We start from the raw sequence: 19,592 nt of genomic DNA, 5'->3' as shown, positions 1-19,592 counted from the left end.
CGTAAAGAAACACTTCCCAAGCCAGGACTTCACTTCCTGCAAGGTCGGGATGTAATTTTCTATGAGTAGTATGTCATCCAGATACAGTACCAAAAAGCTAACTATACTCCCACTAGCCTTCAAATATACACAAGATTCATCTTCACTCTTCGAAAAGCCGAACTCTTTGACTTTCTCATCAAAACAAAGATCCATCTAGGAGGTGCTTGTTTCAATCCATAGATGGATTTCTCAAGCGTACACACTCTATTAGGGTATTCTATACTGACAAAAACCTCTGGATGACACATGTAAACATCTTCAACCAAACTTCCATTAAGGAAGGCGGTTTTGACATCGATTTGGCATATTTCATGAAAGAGAAGGAGCCACTAGCGTTTGAGCCAGAAGCAGTGTTGTTGGTTGACATCTGAAAAAGAAGAGAACAAGTTTAGATTAGATATAATGACAGTCCTTAATAAAACACACAAATGTAATATTAAGGCTAGGATCCAATCACAATATATTATAACTTAGAAAAGGTATGTAGTAATCTAAGCTATAACATATTTGAAAGGTAGGTGAATGACGATTCACCAATTTCCACCATGAAAAAAGGAATATAAATTATTAGGTATTTTTAATTGGTTTTTTTAGAAACTCCTAGATTCTTTTGAGATTAATTGAACTTTTCAATGGCATGTTTCAATCTCAAGTGTGCCCTTCATGTTTTTTGACTGGGATACCGAGGATCACAAAACAAGGTGTGAAGTAAACATGCAAATTACTTGTTACCCTTAATGTTTTTCACTCAATCGGTGTACCGGTTAACAACACGTGCTCCACCGACCTATGAAAAACCTTAAGTCACCCTTTCCCTACCTTGTTAAGTCCAAGTTAGTGTGCTGATTAACCACACATGCTCCACTAACGACTTAATCACAAAGTAAAGTGTAATTTCATGGGTTGGCACGTTATTCACATTTTCCTAAAGCAACTAAGATTGGGAATTTATAAAAAAATTAGTTACTTTATAATAATCGTTATACTTTTAATGAGAATTTTAAGCCATTGTCCTACCCGTTCGGCTAACGACCCTCCACCAATCAAGGAAGCGGGGGATGAGAGTGGACACCCATTAAGCTGTCATTTTATAGGCAGCAGCCTTATACCCCCCTTATAGACCAGCTTCGTGAATGATCCTACTAACGGTAAAACGACTTGTTCTTATATATATATATATATATATATATATATATATATATATATATATATATATATATATATATATATATATATATATATATATATATATATATATAAACTTATAATATTATAAAGTATTAGGGTTGAATTTTAACTTTTAAAATTCTAGGGGTTGGAACTAAAGTTTACTAGATGACTTTACATGTTTCAAAATTTGAGGGCAAGTTTTGTAACTTTACAAAACCTTTCAATTCATAACTTATGAGTTATTAAAATGAAAACTCTTCATTTTTGTAACTTATGTGTTCTTTTAGTGAAATCCATTAAAACACATAAAGATCATGAATTATGCATTAAACAAGTAATTCCTATGATCTATCAAGAACTCATAAGAACATGTTCAAGAACATATGAACACACATAATCATAGAATTTGGATATTAGCCATTCTAAATGGACTAGAACAACCATTATACCATCTAAAACAAGTTTTATAACACCAAAACAGTTTAGGGTAATGTTTCTAGTCTACTTCCAACAGTAAAAATCGAAAATCTACACTCTATATGGCCAACTTGTCGAATGCAAGAACTGACTCGTCGAGCCCCCACATGGACTCGGCGAGTCCCCTGTGCAGACAACAAGAAATTTGACTTTTTCACTATTTTGCATCAAGTACCAAACAAACAAGCCTAGGCTCTGATACCATTGTAGGGTTTTGAGCATTCTAACACTCCTAAGGTGTACATGCAACCCCAGAAACCTTGGATCTATGTTTGTCTAAAATACATGCAAAATTTGATTTCCAAGGTTCTCTTAGGGTGCAAAGTCACTCTTGGATGTAGTATTTTAGGTTTACTCTCTTGTATGTGTAAATGGGTTGAGTCTTTCCTATAAATAGGAAGTGAGTGACTCCCATTATGTAAGAAACCATTTGGAGTGTTAGACTACAGAGAGAAACTTTGTACAAACCCATTTGTATATTCTTTCTATATCTAATATGAGCTTATATAGATTTATTTACTCCTGGTGTTCTTGATTTTACTTGATGATTCACTAGATCTTTCTAATTCCGCACATGCCATCATAATCAACACCACTACAGGTTCTTAATCCTATCTAGCATACATGGGGAACTTTGTTGGGTCAAAATTATGGTTTATACTTTACTTTCCTAGTAAAATGTATTTTTGTGTCTTGGACCGTAAACAGCTTGGTGTTTATGGTCGTATACGTGTTTACGATTGTGTTTACAGCCGTGAACAGGTTTACGGACGTAAACCCATTCACGACCCATGTCTACTATATATAAGGTGAGGAGTGCATGAATGTACATGGATGGGAGCTTAAGTTTGTGTATTCTAAGGTGTGAGAGAAAGAAGAAAGAAGAGCTAGTGTGTGAACTATGTGTATGGAGCATCATTCTATTCATTGAATACATCATATATTCAAGTTATTCTTCTTCTCCTTCTCTTCTATTTTGATCTGGCATCATTCGTTTGATTGGGATTCCGCACCATCAAATGGATCTGAATGATACACAAGCAGATTGGGAACTTACAATTGGTATCAGAGCTTGGATTGTATCAATCAATTTTGTCAGATCTGGAGCTTATTTGATCTTATTTTGAAGGGATTTTTGTGTTTTTGGATAGATCTTGGCAAAATAAGGGGGTTTGTTCTTCGTGTTTTTGATAAAAACGAGTTTTTGATCGAGTTTTGGCGCAAAAATGGTGAAAACATCATTTTTCTTCGCATCTGAAGGGAGTTTACGGTCTTTGAAGGGTTTACGGTCCGAATTTATGGTCCTCGGACGTTTGCGGCTCGGCGGTTTATAGCTCGGACGTGTGCGGCTTGGTGGCTTAGGCTCGGCAGCATCAGTCTCGCATGCGCATCTAATAAAAATAAGAAGCGATTTAGGGGGTGCCAGGTTTCGAACCCTGGTCACCTGCATCCACAGCCACCGCCTTACCAGTTGAGCTACATAGGAACAAATTAAGCATCTTCCCTTTTTCAATCAAATACCTTTATTTTCGACTAGCATTGAATTTCAGGGGCCTACTAGGATTCGAACTCGTGACCTTCAGTTCATCAACATATCGCCTTACCAGTTGAACTACCAAGGAACTTGTTCCATTCCCTTCGAAATTAATTCAAAAACACTCCCATTCACACCTAGTTTCGCATTTTTTTCAATTTCAACCGCAAAAATCAATTTTTTATTTTTAAATTCCACTTTCAACCCAAAAATTTAATTTTTTAATTTTTCACTTTTAATTTTGACTTTTTACTTAAATTTTGACTTTGACTTTTCTAGTTTGACGTTTGAATTTAAACTATGACTTTTTCTTTTATCTTTCAAATTTTCAAATTTAGCTTTTAAGTTTGACTTTTTGAGTTTGACTCTTTAAATTTGATTTTTAAGGTTGACTTTCTCGGTTTTTAAGTCAAAGGGCAATTCAAACAAAATATATAAAAATAAATAAATAATATATAAAATATAATAAAAATATAAAAAATGAGTTCATCAAACATCCCGGTCGATGAAGTTTCATATACTCCATCTTGTGAAACTACAATTAAATTTCTTCATGAACAAATTGATTTTCTAAAAAGAGAAAATGAGGACCTTAAAAGCACAATAAGAAGCCAAAATCTAGGATTTTCGAAAGCTCCAAGAAGATTACAGCAACAAGTGTGAAAATTACGATTACACTAAGAAAAAACTTGCTGTTGTAACTGAAGAACTCGAAACCTTGAAAATTACGTGTGAAAAAATAGATGTTAGTTTCAAAAATTATACTATGTCAAGTAAGACAGTTGAGTCCTTAGTTGAAAAACAATTGAGTTTTAAAGATAATCAAACCAATAGTCTAGGGTATGAAGGTGTCCCACCTCCCTATAATCAAAACTACACTGCAAAACCTTTGACTTGGGAAGAGATTGACCGAGACCCATTTATGGTATATGGTAAACCAGCTGTTGAACAGGCAACTAAGGGTGTTGAGCTGAACAATACTAATGATTCTACTTCTTTTGCAGGTAAAGTAGTAGAGGATGAGAACAAGGAGAAAACTATTGAACAATCCAATGACTCCTTGAACTCTGAATTTGTTGCTTCTAACAAAGTTACTCCTAACAAACCTGCTGTTGAGAAATACGGGCCACCAAAACAAGCGAAACCGACAACTTGTTGCAAGTGTGCATGTGGGAACAACCAGAGACAAGGCATGGATACGCCACCAGGGGCAGGAAGAAATAACTTCCCATTGAAGAAAATGACATGTTTTCACTGTGGAACACCTGGTCACATTGCCCAAAACTGTCCAAATCGGGCATATGTTCTCTACTACGCACAAGGATGGCAGAATGTGCTAAGAGGGAGAACTTCCAAAAGAAACCCCACAAGGTCACGCTCAGAAAATGGCGACTGGAATGCACAGAAGAGCAAGAATTCAACTCCCAAGGCCAAGAATCAAAATCCCAAGGTCAAGAAGGGAATGTTGGGCAAGAAGCCCAATCCAAGAGATGCTCCTATGAAGCCAAGACTAGTTAGATGAAAGTCATCTCGAAAATCGGCTTCAAGTTCAAAATCAAGTGTTAAGGCACCCATCGGATCAAACAAGAAATGGGTTAAACCCAGTTACAAATGCGTACCAAAGGTTTAATCTCCTAAATCTCCTAATGAATCTAATATTTCTTCATCTTCTGTTTGTGATAAGCAGGATATCTCTGATGGGTTTTGAGCATTCTAACACTTCCTAAGTGTACATGCAACCCTAATAACCTTGAATCTATGTTTTCTCTATATACATGCAAATTTCTTTTTCAAGGTTATTTCCTAACTAGCATGGGATTGGGATTACATAAAACATAAAACTAGTATAAATACATACCTTGTTGTTGCTTGGATTCCTTTAAGACTTTGTGAGCCTAGCACCCCAAATTTTGTGCCTCAAATGCTTCACACAACACCACAAAACTAGGAATAACTTGAGAGAATACTTCTTATACTCAAAAAATCAGTTATGCCCTATCTAGTAACACTAGGTACCGATTTTGCTAGCCAAAGGGTCCCTTTTATAGTGGTGTCACAATTAGGGTTTCATCATGAAGACCCATAATTGTCATGGCTCTTCATTTCTCATGACCCATGGGTTTGTAACTCCCATGGACTATCCATGGAGCTCCAAATGGTTATATCCATAACCCATAAACCATGGATCATTAATCCACCATAAAAGAATTGATGATTGTCATAATCAACCCTATATATTTAATTAGTCTCACTTTGATCAATACTAATTAAATAATACTATTATTAATATATTAGAACTTATAATATATTAAAAATCATAAGTGCCTTATTCTCTCATTTAGTCTATCCAAGTATTGCAATGCCATGCAACCCAAATGGACCATGCCGAGTCGGCTGAAGTACATACCAAATAAAGTTATGGAGTTAGACACTATATCCTACAGTCTCCCACTTGAATAAGTCTAATAACTATATTTGCAAATATGACTTCAAAATCCGACTAGCAATCGTAGCTCTTTCAACGTCTCTCGGAACTGAGATGATGAGGGTACGCCATTTAAGATAAGTGATCATATAATCCTCTGTTCTCATGATATCAGTCGGACCAACACATGAAACATGGTCTTACTTATTGTCCAGCATTTGTTGTCGATCTCTAATTTGTTTTGACATAGAACTAAATTGAACACATCAATTAGGTTCTGACCGGGCCCGGTACATAGGTCAAAACCAAATCATCGAGGGGCCCAGATATCGCTTCTATTTCTAGAAGGAACAGATAAACTTCGACTGATATGCTTGTACTATCTACTTGTTGAATTATTCACAAAGGCACGTTTTATAACATCGAGTTACCAATGCATTTTCGTACAATCAATGAATAACCAACTTATAGTCCACAACTCATATCTCTAGGTTTGAATATTTATATGATATTACCGTCTCACGATCACTCGAGATAAATTCCATGAAGTGATGCAAGTGAGCGTGGGTTGAATCCAATACTCAGCCCTTATGAGTACTCATGTATGTTGTAGCAACCATTGCATTGTCTAAAGCACTTTAGACAAATCATACAAGCCAAATTCATGACAGTCTTAAATCAATAGTTACTTCCAAAGTTTGACTGACTGTGGATGGTTTAAATAATAACATAATTATTTTGGAAGAAAAACATGCAAAATTGAAACATAGTAAACAATCAACACAAGATAGTAACACCTTACTCATAAATAAATAAAAAACTTTTATTTATTATCAAATGTCAGTTACATTTTACAAGTTTCAGGAATCTAATTATTGAAACTAATATCATCCTTCAGCCCAATGCGCCTCGCAAGCTGTAAATGCTTAACCCTGCTCAGTCCCTTTGTGAGGGGATCTGTTGGGTTCTCATCTGATGATACCCTCTTTGCCACGAGGAGTCCTTCTTCTATTCTATGTCTGATGAAATAGTATTTTCTGTCAATGTGCCAAGATCTCCCATGATCTCTCGGTTCTTTAGCCAAAGCAGCCGCACTTTCACTGCCACAGAAAATTTCCATTGGCTCCTTTATAGCTGGTACAACTCCAAGGTCTCAGATGAAGTTCTTTAGCCATATCGCCTCTTTTGCTGCCTCGCTTGGTGCTATGTACTCTGATTCACAAGTTGAATTAGCTACTGTCTCCTGCTTGGAACTTTTCCAAGTAATTGCTCCTCCATTTAGGATAAAGACCCAGCCTGACTGAGAGCGGAAATTATCCCTATCAGTCTGAAAGCTAGCATCACTATATCCTTCCACTCTCAAGTCATCACTGCCTCCGAGGGTAAGGACCCAGTCCTTAGTCCTCCGCAAATACATGAGAATGTTCTTTACCGCTGTCCAATGTGCCTTGCCAGGGTTCCCTTGATATCTACTGACCATGCACAAAGCAAAGGCTACATCAGGGCGAGTATAAGTCATAGCATACATGATCGATCCCACAACGGAAGCATATGGTATCCGACTCATCTTAGCTATCTCAACCTCTGTACTCGGACTCTGAATCTTACTTAGCTTGGCATTACTCTAGATTGGTAATTCTCCTTTCTTGGAATCTTGCATACTGAACCTCTCCAGTACCTTATCCACATAAGTACTTTGACTAAGACCTATTAGTCTCTTACTCCTATCTATCAATATCCTTATCCCAAGGATATAGGCGGCTTCCCCAAGGTCCTTCATAGCGAAACACTTCCCAAGCAAGGACTTAACCTCCTGCAAGGTTGGGACGTCGTTTCCTATGAGAAGTATGTCATCCATATACAACACCAAGAAGCTAACTATACTCCCACTAGCCCTAATATACACACAAGACTCATCCTCACTCCTAGAAAAGCCAAACTCTTTGGCTTTCTCAACAAAGCAAAGATTCCATCTGCGAGATGCTTGCTTCAATCCATAAATGGATTTCTCAAGCTTACACACTCTATTAGGGTATTTTGGATCGACAAAACCCTCTGGCTGAGCCATGTAAACATCCTTAGCCAACTTCCCATTAAGGAAAGCGGTTTTAACATCCATTTGCCATATTTCATAGTCGTGAAATGTAGCTATGGCTAACAACACTCTAATAGACTTAATCTTAGCCACTGGTGAGAATGTCTCATCATAGTCAACTCCTGGAGTTTGAGTAAAGCCCTTCGCAACCAGTCGCACTTTATAAATGTGTACTTTCCCATCCATGTCGGTCTTCTTCTTGCAGATCCATTTGCACCCAACTGTCTTATGACCTGGTACATTGTAAACCAAGTTCCAAACTTGATTGTCATACATGGATTGAATCTCGCTATCCATAGCCTCCTTCCATTTCGCAGACTCAGGGCCTGCCATGGCTTCCTTATAATTATTAGGTTCATCCAAATCTATCAGTGTACTATCACTGATAAATGTATCACCTTCAGTGGTGATGTGATAACCATATTGAAATTCAGGTGTGTTCCTCACCCTAGTGGAACATCTTGGAGGTACAGACTCATCTATCGGCTCAACATGAGTTTCCTCCTTAGGTTGGACGATAGTGTTTGAGGTTCCTTCATCACTTGACTATTGAAGTTCTTCAAAGTCAATTTGCCTCCCATTGTCCCCTTGGCTTATGAATTCTCTCTCACGAAAGATTCCTCTCCTTGCTACAAAAACCACATTATCACTGGGTCGGTAAAAGAGGTAACCAAAGGATCTATGTGGGTAGCCGATGAAAATACACCTCTCGCTTCGGGGCTCAAGCTTGTCATGAGTCTCACGCCTCACAAAAGCTTCACAACCCCAAATCTTGATGTGGTCCAAATTGGGAACTTTCCCAGTCCACATCTCGTGAGGTGTTTTGGCAACCTTTTTATTAGGGACTAGATTAAGGATATGGGCGGCAGTCTCTAAGGCATACCCCCAGAAAGAGATTGGTAACGAAGCTCGACTCATCATGGAACGAACCATATCCAACAAGGTTCTATTGCGCCTCTCAGCCACACCATTCAGCTGTGGTGTCCTAGGAGGTGTCAATTGTGAGACAATCCCACATTCCTTAAGATAGTCAAGGAACTCAATGCTAAGATACTCTCCTCCCCGATCGGATCGGAGCATCTTAATGTTCCTGCCCAATTGATTCTCAACTTCCTGCTTAAACTCTTCGAACTTTTCAAAGGTTTCTGACTTATGCTTGATTAAGTAAATATATCCATATCTATTGTAATCATCAGCAAAAGTCACATAATAGCGATTAGCATCCCTTGTAGCAACTCTGAAGGGCCCACACACATCTGTGTGTACAAGGTCCAACAAACCTTCACCCCTATCATAAGTACCTGTGAAGGGTGACTTTGTCATTTTTCCAATTAAACAAGACTCGCAACTATCATCTGAATTGAGGTCAAATGATTCCAAGACTCCATCCTTTTGGAGTTGGCCTATGCACTTCTTGTTAACATGTCCAAGATGACAATGCCACAAGGATGCTTTATCCAAGCTATTGTTGGATTAATGTCTAAGTCCATAACTATAATTGGTAAGACTTGACCTGACCCGGCATGGTCCATTTGGGTTGCATGGCATCATGCACTTGGATAGACTATAATGAGAGAAATAAGACACTTATGGTTATTAATATATTATAAGTTCTACTATATTAATAATAAGAATAATAAGATTATTTAATTAGTATTGATCAAGAATTAATCTAGGATTAATTAAGTGATCAAAAGAAGACTGATTAAATATATGGGTTGATTGTGTAAATCATCCATACTTGTATAGTGGACTAATGCTCCATGGATAATCAAGTTGGGCTAAAACCCATAGGATGGTCCATGGATGCTCCATGGTGTATTTGAACCCATGGATCCAAGGAAATGGAAAGTCATGATAATTAGGGTTTACCCTAATCGTAACACTATATAAAGATCTTATTCTTGACAAAATCGGCCACTTAGAGTGAGTAAGAAAGGGCTAGCCGATTTCATGAGTTGTGGATTTCTCTCAAGTTATTCCAAGTGTATTTGGTGTTGTGTGAACCATTTGAGGTGTCACACTTGGGGCACTAGGCACTCAAGCTTCATGAAGACTTTCTACATCAAAGAGGTATGTATTCTATCTTGTTATATTGATAGTTTTATATGCTAGATTAGGATAATACCTTGGATGTTCATATTTGCATGTATAATAGAGAAAACATAGATCCAAGGTATTTAGGGTTGCATATACACTTAAGAGTGTTAGAATGCTCAAAACCCAATAGTGGTATCAGAGCCTAGGCTTGTTTTCTTGTTATACTTGCAAAACTGCTTAAAAAATCGATGTTGTTGCTGTCTGATCATCAGACTCGGCGATTCTATGCCTAAAAAGTGATCAAATCGATCCAACTCGCCGACTTGGTTCATGCACTCGACGAGTTGGACCCCCAGACAGCATAAATTCGACTTTTTTGGCTGGAATTGGACTAGGAACACTACCCTAAGATGTTTTTGAACTTATAAACTTGTTTTTGATGTGGTAATGTTCATGCTAATCCAATTTCAAAGATAATTGTCAATAGATTCATGTTCTGTATTAGTTTAAGGTTTAGACTAAATACATGAAAAAGTTTGATTTGAATTATCTTGTTCTCATGAGTTGCTTAGATTAATAGAAAAGTTGAGTGAAATAGTTGTTTTCAATCCAAATTAATCAAAGAGTTGATTCTAAAATGTGTTTTTGTAACTTGTCCTCAAGTTATATGAAAAGTCACATTTAAGTTTCATAAAACTCATAAAAGTTGGCAAAGGTTACAAAATGCAGAGTCTAGTTCTAATTAAATGGTGTTATTACTCGATAATTTGTCCTCAAGTTATGGAGGACCAAGAGTCTATTCATTAAATAATAAATTAAAAAAAAAGTGTAACCTTAATTAATTCCATAAGTTATAAAATAAAGAAAAGTTAATTCTTTTATTAGTTTAAAGTCTTCCATAACTTGTCCTCAAGTTATGGAACTTGAAGAGTTTTTGGATTAAAACTACTTTAAACAGATAAGTTATGGAATTAATTAGTTTTGAATAGTTTCAAAACATGCCCTCAAGTTTTGGAATTTGTAAAGTTTTCTCTTATGAATACTTTAATTCCAAGTTAGCCCTTAGAATTTTAAAGAGTTCAAATTCAACCCTTATACTTTATAATATTATAAGTTAATAATATATATATATATATATATATATATATATATATGTATAAGAGTAAAGTCAGTCTTACCGCTAGTACGCCTCATTCACGAAGCCGGTCTATAAGGTGGGTATAAGGTTGTTGCCTATAAAATGGAAACTTAATGGGTGTCCACTCTCACCCACCGCTTGCTTGACTGCTGGAGGGTCGTTAGCCGAACGGGTTTGACAGGACTAGAATTCTCCCTTCATTAAAAGTATTAATGATCAATACTAAGTAACTAAACTCTTAATAATACCCAATCTTAGTTACTAAGGAAAATGTGAATAAGGTTCTAATCCATGAAATTACACTTTGCACTTTGTTTAAGTCGGTTAGTGGAGCGTGAGTGGTTAACCGGCACACTAACTCATATTTAACAAGGTAGGAAAAGGGTAACTTAATGTTTATCTTAGTATCGATGGAGCGTGTGTGGTTAACCAGCACATCGATTGAGGGGTAAACACTTAAGGGTACCAAGTAATTTGCATGGTTACTTCACACCTTGTTTTGTGATCCTCGGCATCCCAGTCACAAAACCTAAAGGGCACACTCGAGATTGAAACATGCCATTGAACAGTTCAATGAATCTCAAAAATCTAGGAGTTTCAAAACCAATTAAAACCTAATAATACATATCGTTTATCTTGGTGGAAATTGGTGAATCGTCATTCACCTACCTCCAAATATTTTATAGCTTGGATTAAGGCATACCTCTTCTAAGTTATAAAATAGTTTGTTGGGTCCTAGCCTTAATATTTCATATTGGGTGTCATATTAAGGACTTAAGATCAACTATCTTGAATATCTCCCAAAAGATGTCTGGTTTAGACATTTATGATCTTCCCAAATCTCTTGAAACAAGCTTTCCTAAATGAAGATGATGTCCCATGGAAATCATACTTCTTTCACCTCCTCCAATTATTCTCCCCAACCCACAAGTTCTTGAAAAGTTTAAGGTCACTCAAGCCCAATTGGCAAGGCAAAGTCTAGGTGTGGTCACATCTTGGAGATGTAGTCACATATTGACAACCCGGGAGAGTTGGGTGTCAAAGTCTTGAGAAAGTTGGTGGTTCAATCACTTTCTAAGTCACATAGTGAGTTCCTTTCGGACACCTATGAAATAGACAATGACAAGACCCTTAATGATCTTATATATTTGCTAAGATCAACTTCCTAAAATTTTATGGACATTGACGATGATGACATTGGATATCTAGTAAAGCTCTCTCTTCCCAGTGGAAAGGGATTGGCCATAGTCAACTCGGTTGACCAAATGGTAAAGAGAAAAGCTAAGTCTGTGATAGTCCCGTGTACCATTATCAAAGGGTCCATATGTTTATATTGCCAAAGAAAGGGGCATTGGTTGCAAAGCCTCTAAATTTACCTAAGGATGTTAAAGTCAATAAGCTTGACTCTACTTTAGGTAAAGTCCACTATCTAACTCTGCTAAGTTTCTATTATGAGATTCTTGATACATGATGTGACTGGGTCACATGGTGATGTTTTAAGAATCAAAGAAAAGTGAAGAAACTTAAAGAAAGAATATGCTGAATCTGATCGCATAGATGGATTTCTATCGCTTAGTTTGAAGATCGGATTCTTGAGCTACTTCTTAGGAGTTATGAGATATTGCTTAGGAATAGATAACAACAAAGTTTTCATGTGCTTTTGCACTGTAAGGATAGTTTTTCAGCAAAGTTTTAAAATAAAAGGAAAATTTTTGAATTTATCTATTTTAAAATATCCTTACAATGGCAAATGTGAAATTTTTTGTTGCTTATAAGATTCCATTAATAGCAAGAGTGGAAATATGAAATTGATTCTTTCATTTGTGGCAAAGTCTAAATTTACCAAATAAGGAAAGATTCTCATCACCCAAGTTTTAATTGGACCGGAACTTGGAATCATGCAAGTTGTATAGCATGATGAATGAGAACTTTCAAGTATTGGAAAATTAAGACTAACTACTTGTTCACATGGATGTGTGAGTCAAGTAATGGACTAAGGGATCGAGTACACATTCTTGTGTATTGATTAAGTCCACCACAAAATATCGATAAGACTATTCGTCATAGTTTACTAAAGCTCAGTAAATATGATTATACTTACAAGCTTAAGTGTAATTCTAAGACATTGGAAAAGGTTCCAATGTAAGGCAGAGCGAATAAGAAGAATCAAATTAGGAAGAAAGATAAAAGTTTCTCAAATCTGAAAAGATGGGAGAGTACTTTAGTATCAGTTTTGTGATCATCTTAATGATTAAGAAACCATAGCACAATTAGTTCTCTAAGGAAATCATCTTATGACTAAGAAGAGGAACTTGAATTGTTGAAATGGTTAAATCAAGAAGATGAGTCATACTTCGTTCCAATACAAGTCTTAGAGTCATACTCCAAGATTTTAACTTGAGTGAAATGTCTTAAAGAAGGTTTAAAACACTTGTCAAATGTAAGAGTAAAAGTTTTCTACTCTTGTACATTTGAAATTGGTAAGTTGTGATATTTTGGAGAAAACAAAGACCAACTTAGGCCAATTGTGTAAAGTGTTTGTCTTGATTAGAACCCACACTATCTCTTGAATATCTTACAAGAAAGTCTTATATGTCAAGAAGACAGTGGGAGTCTTAAAGGTCTTGAAAGTCTCAAGAACTAATCAAGAATAAAACCTGAAGTTCTTCACTAGCACACGACTTGAGGTTTATAATCTATCGTGTTGACATATTTTGTGCCCATTCCAGTTAAAGTTGGCTTTGCATATGAGTTCTTAGAGTTCTCAATGTGTTGCACAGCAACTTGGAAGCAGTGGCAGGCCCTTGAGCTGCCAGGTGGCAAGAAATTAAGATTGAGTTCAATCCATATGAGTGTGGATTTGTCATTATCCTTGTCTTGTGTCTATGGTTTTGACAATTCACATGGATAAGAACACATACACCATTAAATCTAAGTGTCATAAGGTTTCTCTCCGATTCATGAAAATGATGGTGAGGAAACACTTTCACTAAGTACATTTTAGCTAGACAACAATTGTGATATTTTCATTCTCAAAGTCGTTAGTGGAGCGTGTGTGGTTAACCGGCACACTAACCTGGACTTGTGAGAAGTGGCAAAAAGGTCTAACCATTATGATTACGGCATCCCTCTTCATAATTGTTTAGACACACAAGTGTGCTATCAAAGGGAAGGTGTATGATTTTGATAAAGTTTTATCAAAACAATCTAGTATCAGAAATCTGAACTTTGGTAAGAAAGTCAGCTGATTTCTGAGTACATGTCAAAGCTAGTGGGAGCATAAGTGTTATGCTAATAATCATCATGTTAGTGGGAGCATGATAATTATGATAAGTATTGCAAGTTAGCAATGTTAATTATAGAAAACAAAAGTTTCAATCGGGAAAGAGTTGTTTTGCTATAATTAAGGGAGAGGAAATTATACTTCATCTCAAATCTATAAGCTTAGATCGTGAGGTTTTAATCATTTAGTCAAGGATATATATATAAATTTCATGTTGGAATGGCTCAACATAAGGAAATTTTGTATATGAGTCCATTATTTGCGTTCTAAAGTTTGATTATGATTACAACATCCCTTTTCATAATCTGAATTATGAGAACATGGCAAATTGAAATGGAAATGTTATAACAAAAGACTGGTTTAGTCATTATGTGAGACATCATGAATCGATTCCCATATGCTTCGGATATAGGATCGATTACATGTGCTATATTTATCCTTTCTAAAATTTTCCAAATGCCTGCGGCATTAAGAAGGGAAAAGGTTTAGAACTGGATATGACTAAAAGGATTAAACAATTGTCGAGGACAATCTAAGGTTTACCAAATATTGGGTGCTCAAGGACAGTTGGAAGTATAGTGATAATTCTGGAAGGACTATATTGACATAATTTGGAAGGAGGGAACTCTTGTTCAGAAGTGATAGTCAAAATGGAATCTGGAAATGTTTCAAAGTTAGAATTTTCAATATATTTAAGATTAGGAAACTTAATGCAAGAAGGATGTTTCCAAGGAGCTGATCTCCTTTGGAATACTCTGTAATGATTGTTTTCAAGTCTTTCTGACTTTGTGCATAATCATTACAAGAGGATCAATGCATATAAGTTTAGAATCCAACATATTTCAGTAAATGACATGAATTTGGAATTCTTGCATTTGCAGTAAGGATTTGGGAGTGTGAAAAGAGAATCATTGAAGTTATGTTCAATTGATCTAGTTCACAAAGTAAAGATCATAGAAAAACATAGTATGCATACTTGGTGTGTGGTATGACTAGTGCTTATAAAACATAGTGTACATGCTTGGAGCATGGGACAACTATTGTTTTAAATTCAAGAATAAAGTTGATAGCTGAAACAGTATACAATGAATAAAGTGTAATCATATGGTGATAAATAAAAGGTGTTTTATTTATGTTCATAGGTTTTGATACCATATTGGATTCAATTATTATTGTGTTTCACTTTGCATGTTTTGACTTCCCGAATAAACTGGGTTATTTTTTCGGAATGAATAAGTTATTCAAACCATCCACAGTCGGTCATATGTTGGAAGTAAATATGAATTAAGACTATCATGGGTTGGCTTGTAGAGGTCTAAGATGTTGGACAAAGGGCTACAACACCCATGAGTGCTCATAAGTTCTGAGTATTGGATTCAACCCGCGCTCATTGGAATCACTTCATGGATTTTATCACGAGTGATCATGAGACGATAATATCTTATATTCTTCAAACCTAGAGATATGAGTTGTTACTATGAGTTGGTTGTACATTGATTGCACGAAAACGCATTTGGTAACTCGGTGCTATAAAACGTGCCTTTGTGTATGATTCAACAAGTAGTAGAACAAGCCATATGAGTCGAAGTTTATCTATTCCTTTTACCTTCGGGATAAAAGCGATATCTGTGGGCCCCTCGATGATTTGATGATGACACATGGAAGTGCTCGGCTGGGCCAGGACTGAATTGATTTGTTCAATTAGTCAGTCGTCATAAATCGGAAATCGGGAAACAACAAATGGACAGAGAGAATGATTATAATCGATGTCACAGTCCATATGATATCTGGAATGGAGGAATATATGATCCCTTATCTAATGGACAAGTCATTGACAAAGGTCAGAGTTTGACAGAAGCTTTTGAGAGCTACAATTGCCAGTTGGTTCCTGAAGTCATACGCAATATTAGTTTTAGACTTATCCAAGTGGGAGACTGTTGGATTAATGTCTAAGTCCATAACTATAATTGGTAAGACTTGACCCGACCCGGCATGGTCCATTTGGGTTGCATGGCATCATGCACTTGGATAGACTATAATGAGAGAAATAAGACACTTATGGTTATTAATATATTATAAGTTCTAGTATATTAATAATAAGAATAATAAGATTCTTTAATTAGTATTGATCAAGAATTAATCTAGGATTAATTAAGAGATCAAAAGAAGACTAATTAAATATATGGGTTAATTGTGTAAATCATCCATACTTGTATAGTGGGCTAATGCTCCATGGATAATCAAGTTAGGCTAAAACCTATAGGATGGTCCATGGATGCTCCATGGTGTATTTGACCCCATGGATCCAAGGAAATGGAAAGTCATGACAATTAGGGTTTACCCTAATTGTAACACTATAGAAAGATCTTATTCTTGACAAAATCGGCCACTTAGAGTGAGTAAGAAAGGGCTAGCCGATTTCATGAGTTGTGGATTTCTCTCAAGTTATTACAAGTGTATTTGGTGTTGTGTGAACCATTTGAGGTGTCACACCTGGGGCACTAGGCACTCAAGCTTCATGAAGACTTTCTACATCAAAGAGGTATGTATTCTATCTTGTTATATTGATAGTTTTATATGCTAGATTAGGATAATACCTTGGATGTTCATATTTGCATGTATAATAGAGAAAACATAGATCCAAGGTATTTAGGGTTGCATGTACACTTAGGAGTGTTAGAATGCTCAAAACCCAACAGCTATCTGAAGAATCAATATACAACACATTATTTCCTAAATTGTCTACAACATTCACAGCTTGATATACACCATCACAAGGTATTGCTTTAAAGTAAAATACATCATTGTAATAAACATTAATAGCGCCATTTTTTTATCAAATGAAAATGAAAAACCTTGTTTGTACAAGCCCTGAAAAAGAAATAATATTTCTCGCCATTTCGGGCGAGTAACAACACTTATTCAAATCTAACATTAACCCATTATTAAGCAGCAAAGAATAAACTCCTATCTTGGTAACAGGTGATGCTTTCTTGTTGCCCATGAATAAGTTTATCTTCCCCTGCTCCACTTGCTCACTTCTTTTTAGTGCCTGCAAATCACTACAAATGTGAATACCACAACCTATATGAAGCACCCAAGAATTTGTATTAGATGAGTTGTTAGACAATATTGTGTAAATACCTGCATGGGTGGGCTTAACCTTCCCATCCTTTACATCTTGCAGATATTTGGCGTAGCTTCGCTTGAAGTGTCCCTTATCCTTGCAATACAAGCACTGTGCTTCCTTTGGGTTTGAAGAAGGAGTAATGGGACCTTTCTTCGTCCCACTTGAAGAGGAACCATCAAGAGTCTTACCCTTGGTACCCTTCGAAGGGCTTTTCCTCTTCTTACCCTTTCCCTGCCCAATAGCCAGAACAGGGGTTGTTAAAGGAGTAGAAGTAGCAACCGCTTTACCCTTAAGGCCATTTTCAGCTGTCCTTAAGAATCCTTGAAGTTTTCTAAGTGTGACTTCCTCCTTGTTCATATGATAAGTCATACGAAACTGATCATAACTTAAAGGTAAGGAATGGAGAATGATGTCAATCGTCGATTCCTCAGGGAAGTCAACATTGAGCTTTAGCAACCGGTCAACGAACCTCTGCGTCTTTTGCAAGTGACCGGTGATGGATTCACCATCCTTCATCCTTGCAGTTATCATGGAGGAAATGATTTCATACCTCTCTTGACGTGCTCTCTGATGGTACCTTTCCATCAGATCCAAATGCATCTCATAGGGGTAGAAATCTTCATAAGATTTTTGGAATTCTGGAGTCATTGCGGCCATCATGATGCAGGACACCTTGGTGGAATCCTTCTCATGTGAAATGAACTCTGCAAACTCTTCAGGAGTAGCAGTGGCTTCATTAACAACTTTAAGCTCCCTATCAAGGACATATTCTTTGTCCTCATAGCAGGTTATCATCCTGATGTTTCTGATCCACTCATTGAAGTTGGATCCATCAAAGATGACCTTACCACCCATGTTCATTAGAGAAAAGGAGCCTGTAGGGTTTGAGCCAGTAGCGTTATTGGAAGACATCTGAAAGAAAGACAACATTCATTAGATTAAGAATCCTTAATAAGTCACCCAAATGAAATATTAAGGCTAGGACCCAACAAACTATTTATAGATGGAAGAGGGATGCCGTAATCCACACTATAAAATATTTGAAGGTAGGTAAATGACGATTTACCAATTTCCACCATAAGAACAAAATATTTTATTATTAGGTTTTATTGGTTTTGAAACTCTTAGATCTTTTGAGATACATTGGACTTTTCAATGGCATGTTTGAATCTCGATTATGCCCTCTCAAGTTTGTGACTGGGATGCCGAGGATCACAAACAAGGTATGAATAACCATACAAATTGACTTGGTACCCTCAACAATATTACCTAATTGATGTGCCGGTTAACCACACACGCTCCACCGATCTATAATAAAGTCAAGTTACCCTTTGCCACTCTTACTAGTCCATGTTAGTGTGCCGATTAACCACACAGGCTCCACTAACGACTTGGTAAGGTACAAAGTGTAATTTTATGGGCTAGCACCAATTTCACATTTTCCTAAATTAACTAAGATTGGGAATTTATAATGTATAGTTACGTTATAATTCATTATACTTTTAATGAGTATTTAAAGTCGTATCCTACCCGTTCGTCTAACGACCCTCCACCGATCAAGGAAGCGGTGGGTGAGAGTGGACACCCATTAAGTCACCATTTAATAAGCAACAACCTTATACCCCCCCCCCCCTTATAGACTGGCTTCGTGAATGAGGCCTACTAGTGGTAAGAATGACATATTCATATACATATCTATATAATAAAATTATAATAATAGTATAAGTGTTGATTTTTAAACTTTTTTAAAAATCTAAGGTCTAATTTGGAATTAAAGTATTAAAGTGTAAGACTTTTCAAATTCCAGAACGTGAGGGCAAGAATTGAAACTATTCCAAGTCTCTTTCAATTTGTAAGTTATGAGTTTTAATGGTTCATAAAATGAAGACTCTTCATTTTATGAAACCTCTTTAGTTCTTTAATCATAATTTAAAGAAGTGACTTTTGGTTATCCATAACTTGAGGACAAGTTATGGACACCATCATTTCCATTAAGATCACGAATTAAACACATATGGAGGTTACACATAATTCCTATGATCTTCTAAAAACTCATAAGAACACAAATTCATGTCAAGCAATTTCAAGAAATCATATAAACATATACAATACTTGAAAATTGATAAAAGTCACGCCCCTACTCGTCGAGTGCATGATCCTACTTGACGAGTAGGATGAATTTGGTCATGGACTCGGCGAGTCCTCCCGATGAACTCGACGAGTCCAGTAGTCAGTGAGTAGATTTTTTGATTTTCAAG

The sequence above is a fragment of the Lactuca sativa genome, chromosome 7 (assembly GCF_002870075.4).
Source record: "Lactuca sativa cultivar Salinas chromosome 7, Lsat_Salinas_v11, whole genome shotgun sequence".
Taxonomy (NCBI): Eukaryota; Viridiplantae; Streptophyta; class Magnoliopsida; order Asterales; family Asteraceae; genus Lactuca; species Lactuca sativa.
The sequence above is the reverse complement of the archived record's forward strand: the minus strand, read 5'-3'. Positions refer to the sequence as shown.